This window comes from Narcine bancroftii, chromosome 1 (assembly GCF_036971445.1).
Source record: "Narcine bancroftii isolate sNarBan1 chromosome 1, sNarBan1.hap1, whole genome shotgun sequence".
Classification (NCBI taxonomy): Eukaryota; Metazoa; Chordata; class Chondrichthyes; order Torpediniformes; family Narcinidae; genus Narcine; species Narcine bancroftii.
The window spans coordinates 343,699,812-343,712,265 of NC_091469.1; the positions used below are offsets into that span (position 1 = coordinate 343,699,812).

A 12,454-nucleotide genomic window follows, 5' to 3' on the forward strand; every position below is an offset into this window, starting at 1 on the left:
AGAGTAGAGATTCAGTTCCTGTGGGAGTTTGGACAGGATTATAATGGGTTGGCAATCAGGTGCAAGCGTTGCTAGAATTTCATTTTCAGTGCTGTCAATTAAAATAGAATCCTCAAAGTCAAGCATGTGGGTGTCGGAAATCTGAAATTAAAACACAAACTGCTGAAACTTCTCAGCACGACATGGAACAAAACTGGAAAGAGAGAAACAAATTAACATTTCACATCAAAAACAATAACCATCCAATCAAATTATCTGTCCAGTTCTGAAATCTCTGTCAAAGGCTTTCTACGTTGATCCAATGAAGTTTGCAAATGATTGAAAAGCACATTTATTTTCAGCATGATCTTCCAGACTTGACAGTGAGTTCTGCAATTTCAGATCATAAAATAGCCATTCACAGAGAAATTTCCTCTCGAAAAATGTCAGTTTCTTTCTCTCTGTTGAATTGCTGCCTGTTTTTTGTCATTTTTATTCAATTTGCTTTCACTTTGAAATCAGACATTTCATTGACATTTCAACACCATCTTCTCCCTTAAACTTCATTTTATTTCTAATAGCTTTTATGAAACTTCATCAACTTAAATAATAACTCCATTAATCTCTCCATGGATGCTGAGTATGTTTAGCAAATTTGATTGTATTAAGCATCTTTCTGCAAGCAAAGAAGGGTGACAGAACAATTCAAGGACAGATTGTTTTTTTTGAGTCAGAATTGAATTAGAAAGCAATTAAAATAGCTTGATTTTATTTGTTGCTATTAACGATGGGGTTTGCAAAAACAAAAGTTGTGCTTCCTTCCAATAAAGCCTCATTCCAAAGTGACTTAATGTCATGGATTTTTATGAAGAAAAGCATTCATGTCTGAATCACAAAAATTCCCTCTTTAGCAAAATTTTGATTTGAAATTGTACTGACATATATTAACAATACTACAGTAAAATGTTCATTGGAAAATCCTTTCTTTAGTGATATATTAAAGCAGCCACAATAAAATTATTATTAGGGACATTCTTATAATAATGCTGATACACTATTAGCAAGCATTGTATAATTTTAAAACATCAGCATATAACTCTTGTCCTGGTCTTCACAGAGCTCTAGTTAAGCTAATCAAGATGTATGACTTTATTTATAGCTTTGAATAAATTCTCCATCATTTACTTAACTGGATTATTTGTCTCCGTGAGTACAAAAATAACTTTCAATATGACTAAGAAGGTAATTTTGTTAATACTTATTAAAGTGTGTAAATTCAAGAGAAAAGTACAAAAAAAAACATCTTGTTACTGAAATTCAATATTCTCAAAAACTGTATTCTGTAGCAGCAGAACTCAGTGGGGTTTCCAGTAAAACTGTTTATCTGAATTTCGCGTGTGTCCCTTTAAGGGCCACAGGAGTTCCACCCCCATTGCCCGGGGCGCAAGTTGTGGCCTGAGCCACGAAGCAATGAGCAAGCCCCGACGGCGCCATCTTCTGCAGCTGCCCTGCCAGTGCGGTGATACAAACGAGGCCGGTTTGCATACAGAGAGGTGCGCCACCACAATTCAAAGCTTTTCAGATATCATTTCAAAAGGAATATAATCAATAGAAGATAGGATAATATGTGATAAATCACTTGAAAGTGATATTGAATCAAATATTGAGTGTTGCAAATTCAACTTACTCGATGGACCTTTAAAGACATGAGGTAAACATTTCTGTAAATGGTGAATGCAGCTTGATAGCATAAATATTAAAGTTCAGCCCAAGATTCGTGAAGTGTAGGTATACAGTACTGAGTATAATAAAGCTTCAATGCACATAATTGTTACAAACTGCCATCTGCAGTTTGGACCATAAGACACTAGTTGACAGAATTCAATGCTTGAAGAATATGTTCATAACATAAAGACATGGAAATTAAATTATCACATTAATCTGATAGGCAAAATCTGATTGTTTAAGTATGTGTTAAAGTCCCATTAAAAGTACCAACCCTCTTTTCAATCTTCTTCAGCATGATGCTGAACCAAGCCATGAAAGACCTCAACAATGAAGACGCTGTTTACATCCGGTACCGCACGGATGGCAGTCTCTTCAATCTGAGGCGCCTGCAAGCTCACACCAAGACACAAGAGAAACTTGTCCGTGAACTACTCTTTGCAGACGATGCCGCTTTAGTTGCCCATTCAGAGCCAGCTCTTCAGCGCTTGACGTCCTGCTTTGCGGAAACTGCCAAAATGTTTGGCCTGGAAGTCAGCCTGAAGAAAACTGAGGTCCTCCATCAGCCAGCTCCCCACCATGACTAACAGCCCCCCCACATCTCCATTGGGCACACAAAACTCAAAACGGTCAACCAGTTTACCTATCTCGGCTGCACCATTTCATCAGATGCAAGGATCGACAATGAGATAGACAACAGACTCGCCAAGGCAAATAGCGCCTTTGGAAGACTACACAAAAGAGTCTGGAAAAACAACCAACTGAAAAACCTCACAAAGATAAGCGTATACAGAGCCGTTGTCATACCCACACTCCTGTTCGGCTCCAAATCATGGGTCCTCTACCGGCATCACCTACGGCTCCTAGAACGCTTCCACCAGCGTTGTCTCCGCTCCATCCTCAACATCCATTGGAGCGCTTTCATCCCTAACGTCGAAGTACTTAAGATGGCAGAGGTCGACAGCATCGAGTCCACGCTGCTGAAGATCCAGCTGCGCTGGATGGGTCACGTCTCCAGAATGGAGGACCATCGCCTTCCCAAGATCGTGTTATATAGCGAGCTCTCTACTGGCCACCGTGACAGAGGTGCACCAAAGAAAAGGTACAAGGACTGCCTAAAGAAATCTCTTGGTTCCTGCCACATTGACCACCGCCAGTGGGCTGATAACGCCTCAAACCGTGCATCTTGGCGCCTCACAGTTTGGCGGGCAGCAACCTCCTTTGAAGAAGACCGCAGAGCCCACCTCACTGACAAAAGGCAAAGGAGGAAAAACCCAACCCCAACCAACCAATTTTCCCCTGCAGCCGCTGCAACCGTGTCTGCCTGTCCCGCATCGGACTTGTCAGCCACAAACGAGCCTGCAGCTGACGTGGACTTTTACCCCCTCCATAAATCTTCGTCCGCGAAGCCAAGCCAAAGAAGAAGAAGAAAAGTAATAGCATTTTGATGTGATTTGATGTAAAAGGCAGCTCAGATATTTGACATGGATTTTTTTCATTACCATGTTTCTGAACAGTGGAGCGGCAAGGTTAGCATAACGGTTAGTGTAATGCTATTACAGTGCCAGCGACCCAGGTTCCAATCCGGTACTGTCTGAGAGGAGTTCGTATATTCACCCAATATTTGCATGGGTTTCTTCTGGGTGCCCTGGTTCCCTCCCACCTTTCAAAATGTATGAGAATTGTAGGTTAATTTGGGTACTTGAGCACCATGGGTTTGTGAGCCTAAAGGGCATGTATATGTCTAGATATAAATATATCCACCCAAATCTCTTCATCATAATGTTACAATGAACAATGGTTTAAAGGAGAACTACATCAATTTATTTTGGCACCTCAAGATGGATCTATGGAGTCCTTATTTGTCCTTAATCTTGGTTGCATGTTTTTTTTTCATCTGTTGCCATCAAAATTTTGAGAATTTATCCAAAATGAAAAGGATAAATCTCTATTATCTTTGAAGACTCTGGTGCAGATTCACCAGAACGATGATCAAGGTAAAGGATAGATAATTTCATGATCCTTGAATATTGAAGATTAGGCAGTGATTTGAATAAAGTGATTCAAAGAGACTTTTAAGAAGTTATCCCAAATATAGTGTGGATTGTGGAGAGTCATGTGGCCTTTCTGACTGAAACCAGGTAGGAATTGGGATAGTGGAGAGTCTCATGACCTCTCCATCCAGAAGCTAGTCAGAAGTTGCATCACCTGGCCATCAAGGTTGGACTCTGCTCACCTATTAGTGCACACTTGTTGATTGGCCCCTTTAAATCACTTACTGATTATCTGGACTGGAATCCCCAGATTACTGAATTTTTAAAGCCTACCACAAGCAGCAAATGATCCTCATTGCTCCTTGGTCCTGCTGCTCCACACCAGGTCGTGAACTGTGGACATCGCTGGAGAAGTCCTTGGTAAGTTAAGCACTACACTTAGAGTGGAACCACAGTATTGTGTGGGAATACTCAGCATTGAGCCGTAACCCATTGGAACAGGGAACAGGGAGTCCACGTTGAAGTTCCTGTCTAGTAAAAGTGTGCTAATTACCAAATATTATTGCACATGTGTAAGAGGGAGAGAGTGTGAGAAAGAAAGTAGGTAGCCACTGGTATCAGCAATTCCTGTATCTGATGTGAATGTTTAAATTGTTTTAGTAGCAAGTGTTGTTTTATGTCTTCCCCGTTATGATTTCCCCATGTGTGAAATAAAGATCATCCTTTGTGTAGCTTGTGCTTGGTCTCGTTTCTCTACCCACCAAACCTGACTTGATCACACAAAACACCAGATCAGTAATGCTACATGTTATCACGTATTCTGCACTATGAACTTTCTTAGATAGAATACATTTCAGAGACAGAGGATAAGGATTTGATGGTGTGATACAGCTATCTTTTATGATATAGTTTAATATATGTTCTCTGGCAAATGAATTGTGATGGAGACCATGTGTTATGCAATTTAAGACTGAAATCTAAATCCTCTTTTTTCAGATAATGGTAACATATGATTGTAGAACTCTCTTGCAAAGGGCTCTGGTATCTGGACAAAGGGAACTTTCAAGGCTTGTTGTTCCAATGCTAAAGATCATGAAGTATTACAGAAATGCCACACTTGACTGGCAGCAAAATCCATGAGTGCTCTGAGTGCTCAAAATATAAAAATATGGATCACTAAATAGGGATGGAGAAAATAAAGCTGGAAAACTAATTATCAAGCAATTATGTCAGTAGTACAGATCATTTATTTATATTTAGAAATACAGCACTGTAACTGGCCCTTCCAGCCCACAAGGCTGCACCTCCCAAACAAATCTCTGTGATCCATTGAACTGACTAACACCAGTACATTTTTGGAATGTGGGAGGAAACTGGAGCAATGGAGGAAATCCTCGTGGTCACAGGGGTAACGTACAAAATCCTTATAGACAGGGTTGGGTTTGCATCCAAGTGGCTGGCACTATAATAGCATTGCGATAACTACTATGCAGACCGTGCCATCCCTAATTTAATTCTCACTGGGTTTCTATGCAAAATATGCTTTGTTATATACAACAAAAATGGTTTATATTTTGTAGCAGTATTGAAGATTTAGAATATTGTAAAAGCACAGTAAATGCTGGAGGAACTCAGCCAGTCTGTGATTGTCCATAGAAGGTAAAGATATAGTACTGATCTTTTGGACCTGAGCCCTTCTTCAACCAGGGAGGTTTTTAAATATAGAACAGGTGAAAGAATGCCAGGGGAGGAGTCTAGGCCAAAAAAAATTAGGTGATAATTTGATATGAAAAGAGGAAAGATGAAAAATGACTGAAAGGAGGCAGAGAGAAAAGGGAAGAGAGAGACAGAATTAAAGGAAAGGAGACGGGGGACAAAGGTTGGGGAGGGATGAGAGATTCAACAAAAACCAGAGAAGTTGATTTTAATGCTATCCAGTTGGAGGATGCCCAGAAGAGAGTTGTTCCTCCAACTTGCAGGTGGACGAAATGTAATGGCACTGTATTGGCAGTGCATGAAACCATAGACAGACATGTCAGCAAGGGAATGGGATGGGGAATTGAAATGGGTGGCCACTGGAAGATCCACACTTTTGTGATAGAAAGGGCCGAGGTGCTCAACGAAGTGATCTCCCAGGTTGTGCCCAGTCTCTCCAATATAGAGGACAGCACAACGGGTGCATCAGATGCAGTAGATAACGCCTGCAGATGCACAATGAAACATTGCTACATTTGGAAGGATTGCTTGGGACCATGAATGGTGCTGAGGGAGGAGGTGTGGGCACAGCTGGAGCATCTCCTGTGGCCACAGGGGTAGGTCCCAAGGGGACAATTGGTGGGAAGGGAGGAGTAAATGAGGGAGTCACAGAGGGAGCAGTCCCTGCGGAAGGCAGAGAGGGGATGAAAGGGGAATATGTGTCTGGTGGTTGAATCATATAGGAGGTGGCGAAAATAGCAGAGGATGATATGTTGGACACAGAGACTGGTGGCATGGTAGGTGAGGACAAGGGGAATCCTGTCCTTGTGCATGGGGGCAGAGAGGGCCAGGGCAGATGTACACATAATGGAGGATATATGGGTGAGGGCCACATTGATGATGGTAGAGGGAAGGCACGTTGTTTGAAGGAGGAGGATATCTCTAAATGATCTGGCATGGAAGTCCCCTTCCTGGGAACAGATGCAATGGAGATGGAGGAATTGACAAAAAGGAAAGAATCTTTACAGGGGGAAAGGTGTGTACAGGTTCAGTTGAGGTAGCTGTGTGATTTGGTGGGTTTGCAGAAGTCATCTGTCAAGAATATGTCTCTTGAGATGGAAACTAAGATTAAGAAAGGTGATAGTGTGGCTAAAGTTGGACTAAGTGAATTTGAGGTCAGTGTGGAAGTTGACAGCAAAGTGGATGAAGTTGAGAAGCTCATCATGGGCGCAGGAGGTAGAATCAAAGTAGTCAGTGATGTAATGGAGGAAGATTTGAGGGGTCTTGCCTCTGGAGACCTGTCGCATGGATTGCCCACACAGTTACTTGATTACACCCCTTCACACTCTGTCCCCTGTAAGGATTCCATTCCTTTTTCTCAATTCCTCTGTCTCCACTGCAACTGTTCCCAGGATGAGGCCTTCCTTGCCAGATCATCAGAGAAGTCCTCCTTTTTCAAACAGGATGCCTTTCCCTCTGCCACCATCAACTTGACCCTCACTAGCATATCCTCTATTACCCACACTTCTGTTCTGGCCCCCTCTGCAATCATGCACAACAAGGACAGGATTCCTCTTGTCCTCACCATACACCCCTCCAGCCTTCAACATATCCTCCTCTGCCATTTCTCTCACCTACTACATGATCCCACAACTAGGCACATTCTTCTCTCCTCCCCTCTCCATCCTCCATCTGCTCCTTCTATGACTCCCTCACCCATTCCTACCACCCCTCCAATCATCCCCTTGGCACCTGCCTCTATGGCCACAAGAGATGCTCCACCTGTGCCCACAACTCCTCCAACACCACCATTCAGGACCCCAAAGAGTTCTTCCAAATGAAGCAACACTTCACGTGAATCTGCAGGAGTCATCTCCTGGATCCAGTGCTCGTTATGGTTACCTCTACATTGGGGAGGCTGGATGAAAATTGGGAGATTGCTTCATTGAGCACTTTGGCTCTGTCCACCATGATAATATGGGCACCCATTTCAATTCCCAGTGGCCACGCATTTAAATTCCCCCTCTCATTTCCTCACTGACGTATCTGCCCATTGTCTCATGGACTGCCAGACTGAGACCACACACAAATTGGAGGATCAATATCTCTCTTCCATCTGGGTTAACATCGACTTTTGACTTCTCCGGTTTTCATTGAACCCCTACTCCACCTGATCTTTGTCCCACATTCTCTTTTCCTCTAATTCTTTCTTTCTCTCTTTTTACATCTCCCTTTTCCCTTTATCTCCTTTCAAAGATCCCAAATCAATTCTTGCCTTTCCTCTTATCATATCCCATTGACACCATTTGTTTCTTGATCTCGATTCCTCCCCCAGCAATTCTTCTACTTTTTCTCTCAGTCTATACTGAAAAGCCTCTCTGCTTTTTGCTTCTACCTTGATGAAAGGCTCAGGCCTAAAATATCGGTCACACATCCTATGGACACTGTGAGAATGGCAGAGTTCCTTCAACATTTCTGGTAGTTTTTACTACAATCACAGCATCTGCAGACTTCTATGTTTCAATTCATTTAGAATATTGGCTCCGTTTGGGTCATTTTAACTGCTCATTACATGGAGAGTACATTGAGTATTACAGTACAATAAAGGCCCTTCAGCCCATGATGTGTTGCTGACTTAAATAAACCTACTCAGCAATCTGAACCTTCCCTACCTCACACCCATAATCCCCTAGTTTTCCTGTATAATAGTCTTTTAAATATCCTATTGTACCAGCCTCCAACACTACCCCCGATGCTAACTACTCTTTGTACAAAAAAAATTACCTCTGACATAGGGCAGCCATTGCAAAGCAGGGCATGATCACATGTAAAAGGCAGGAGACTAAGCTCCTCAGTTTGCAGGTGTTAACACAGCTATTCTGACAGCAGATTTTACACTCTGATTCCCAGAATATGTGTCCGACCTGTGCTTCTCCATACCCCTTTTGAGAGGAGGACTTTGTGTGACAATAGTCACTTGGTATAACCCAAGGCAGGGTCTTAGTGGAGAAGACTTTGTGTGACAGAGGGTCACCTGGTGCAACCCCAAGGAGGGCCTCAGAGGTGTGCACTTAATGCTAGAGACTAGGAGGTCACTGTGAGAAAGTTATGAGAAAACTGATGGTGGTCCTTTCCACACGAGAAACTAAGAAAAGTTTCCTGTATTTACTTGCCAAGGTCATAAGTCTGCTCAGTGACAACAATAATCTCTCTCCACATTCAACTGCACTAAGACTTTAAAGCCTAGAGATCAGATTCTGTGGACTGTTCTTTTGACTGACTGACTTGATGAGATTGACTTGGGGTTTTGTTTGAGTTTATTTTGCAGCATTTGGCCTTGGACTTAAAGGTCTGAGTTTTTTTTTTATCCACATGCTATAAATATCCATTGTTTTGGTATAGTTCCCATAAAGTCTTATGTTTGGGTTTTGAGTTTATTGAGATAATTATATTATTGACAATTGTTAATAAACTTTGATTTTGACTTAACCCATCTGCTTGTGTATTTCAATTGCTGCTGGTGAGGTATAACGATATATATGGTAATGTATGACCATATCCTCCTTTGGAATAGCCACCCTAATCTGACATCTCCCCTGAGCATTCCTCCTCTCACCTCATACAGATGTCTAGTGGTATTTCCAACTGTCATCCCTAGAAAACAAAGTGGCTTTACCTTCCCTCTAGTCATCCTTGTTCACATATGCAGAGAATGCCTTAGGGTTTTCTTAATCCTACTTGCCAAGGCCTTCTCATTCCCTTTTAAGCTCTTCTAAGTCCTTTCTTAAATTCCTTCCTGGCTACCAAATAATTCTCAATTGCCCTTCCTGTCTTTTGTTTCCTAAATCTTCATGTACGCTTTCTACTTCCTCTTAACTAGCTACCTCACCTCTTTTGTCCACCACTATTCCCTTTTCCTAGCATCTTTTCTCTGGTCACTGCGACAAACTGATCCAGAACCATGTGCAAGTGGTCTCAAAACATCCTCCACATTGCTTCTGTGCTTTGTCCTGAAAACATCTGTTAGACCCTATAATTTCCTCTGAGTGAGCTAAGTTAAAGTTTCCATCTCCTATGTCATTTTCAAATAATCATTAATTATATTTCTGTTAAATATTCCCCTTTGAATAATTCAATGGACCATGATTGTCTGGTAACTTATTAAAAAGAAATGAATGAGGCACTGTAATGAACTTTAAGTGGGCATCATGTATTGCTGGATTTCTGTTAATCTCCAATTCTAGTAACTGCAGAAGAGTTTCCCTGCTGTCTGTCACAGTGGAAGTTATCACTCATGTTTTCCATCTGAACTGTTTCTTCCCAGCAGCTGGAGAGCTGCTCAATGATTTGTGCTGTGAATTCTGTTCATCTGGAAGAACAGATGACATCACTTTCATTGTATTTCACCTCAAAGAAAAACACAGAGAGCAGCATTAACAGGGATGCATGGTGCTTCCTAACCTCACAAAATCTTTGATTCCATCAATCAAGAGGGATTGCTTTCTCATATTTGGCTGTCCCAGAAATTCAGTTCTCTCTTTGTCTGCTCATGATGAGATGCAAGCTGTTATCTTAACCAACTGGACCACAATAGACTCGAGCAGAGAGTGAAATCGTACAAGGTTCTGTCAATATTCCAACACTTCTTTAATCACTCTTGCCGCAATACTACATTTGCAGCTACCACTAGCTTTCACTTGGAACCCTGTCACATCCAATTCAGAATCAGTCATTCCAACAGTCATCAAGTAGCAGTGCCCATAAGATATTTGCACATGCACAATATTCTTGAAGCCATTGTTGACTTTCAACAAAGCGCACAAGAGATAAGCCTGAAGTTCATCAACTCTAGGTTTAAGAGCAGTTTTTGTTCCAATAGCTATCATTTTTGAATCTTCCCTTAGTAGGCTCATCACAAGTAGGCAAAAAGACCTACTTGCATTGCTACTTATTTTCCTACACTTTGGTAACTCTGAATATTTATTATTTTTGCCTCCTTTCCTCTAGCTCCCCAGTCACTTCCCTTCCCTCTCTTATCAGAGGTCTATTCACTCCCCCTATCACTTTCAGATGCCTTCTCTACTTCCTTCCCACATATATCCTCCTATGACCACTTTTATGTCCCTCAATCACATTTGAAACATCAAAACCCTGGAAGGATTAGCTGCCACTTCAGCCTGTCTTTCAGCAACTCTGTATAAATGCCAAAACACTGTAGTTCCATCTACTAATCCAGACTCTAATTTCAACTGCATTCACCATAGTACTTTTTGCATGTACTACCATGTTCATGAACTACTAATGCCTTTCCATCCTATCAGACTTAATTGGCCTATCCTTACTTTCCCCTCGATCCTTTGCCTTGCTGACTCACTGCTCTGGCTCTCCCTTGCTCTCCTCTTTAAAACTCTCCTGAGTAGCAGAAAGACCCCCCCCCCCCACCCACTGGCAAGGATATTGGTGTCCTATTGTTACACAATAACAGGCCAAAGGAAATTCATTGAATATCTTCCTACACCCTGTCAACTTCATTAAAGTAACAAATTCATAATGCCAGACATATTGGACTCTGCAGAACACATGATTGGGACTTGTAGAAATAAAAATTGGTGATATTGCAAAAATTCTCTTTATATATTGTTAGTTTCTTTTTAAAAAAATCTTCATATTTGATCATTTGGTCAAAAGATGCTTATATTGTGAGATTCAGATAGTTAATGTTGATCTTGAAAGTTTGGATCGTCTGCAGATGTTGAGACCCTGCATAAGAACTGAGATGTAAATGGGAGACAGTGCATAGAAATAAGGAGTGTAATAGGGCTGCTGGGGGATGGAGAGATCAAGAGGAGATGATTGGCCAGTTGGAGAAGAGGTGAGGACAAAATTGAGAGACAGTGCATGGAAGGCATTAAACAGCAATGTCTGCAAATGCTTTGATTCTATCAAGTGCTGGAGAAACTCAACAGGTTAAGCAGCCTCCATCAGAACAAAAGGGATATAACCAATGTTTCAGTTCTGAGCCCTTCATCAAGGTATGAACAAAAAGCATTAGGTGTCTGAATAAAAATATGAGGAGAGGAAGGGGAAAGCAGAGGAGCACAGGCCAACAGACAAGAGGTCTGGGCTGGATATGAGTGGGAGGGCAGAAGAGAGAAAAGCTGGGAAGTCGTAGGCAGAGGGCACAGCTCTAAATGGAGGGAAGGGGGTGGGGAGCTGCAGGAAAGGATATGGAGAGAGAGAGAGGGAATGGGCCTAACAGAAACTAGGAAAGTTGATGTTAATATCATTTGGTTGTTGGGCACCCAGATGGAATATTAGGTGTTGTTTCTTCAATTTGTGGGTGACCTCGGTTGGCAGTAAGTACATGAGTCAGTGAAAGGTTGAGACAGATAATGAAATAGAAAAAAGGCAACAGTGCAATTTGGAATGGGCAGGGGAGCATGGACATAGCGAGGGATGCTAACTGTTGATATTTTAAATTTTATTTTTAGCAATAAAACACAGGAGAATGAACTTTTAGCCCATGAAGTGTACTATTCAATTACACCTAATTAGCCAACCAACCATTAATTTTTGAAGGGTGGGAGGAAACCACACAGGTCACAGAAGAATATACAAACATCTTACAGAGAGCAGCAGATTCCAATCAGGGTTGCTTGTGCTATAATAGCATTGCCCTAACTGTGATATTAACCATGCCGCCCTAACAATGGATAATTGGAAATGGAGGAGACTGTCAATGCTCAAATACAATATATAAAGAAGAAAATGCAGAACCATATAATGGAAGGATGATGGGCAGATGTTGAAAGGAAGAGATGAAAGATTTAAAAAGGACCCGAGCAGCCACATTTACACACACAGGGCGGTACTTATGTTGAATAAGCTGTCAGATGAAGTGGGAGAGGTGAGTAGAATTACAACAATTAAAGGATATCTGGATGTCTACATTGATAGAAAAGTTGGAGGTGTATGGATCAAGTGTAGACAGAAAGAACCAGCTCAAGTTGGTGATGTACTATCAATAACTACAAAGACGAGAAGTTGCCAGAACGATAGAA

The 12,454-nt window shown here is 41.6% G+C and overlaps 1 long non-coding RNA gene across 1 annotated transcript in view; it reads left to right on the forward strand.

Annotated features, from left to right (window-relative positions):
* The window catches only part of LOC138752444 (uncharacterized), a 34,875-nt gene extending 29,961 nt beyond the window's left edge, over positions 1 to 4,914 (forward strand). The window contains exons 2-3 of the long non-coding RNA XR_011350650.1: positions 1,390 to 1,532; positions 4,695 to 4,914. This is a non-coding gene — a long non-coding RNA (uncharacterized lncRNA). The remainder of the gene's footprint in view (positions 1 to 1,389; positions 1,533 to 4,694) is intronic.
* The last annotated feature ends 7,540 nt before the right edge of the window (positions 4,915 to 12,454 follow it).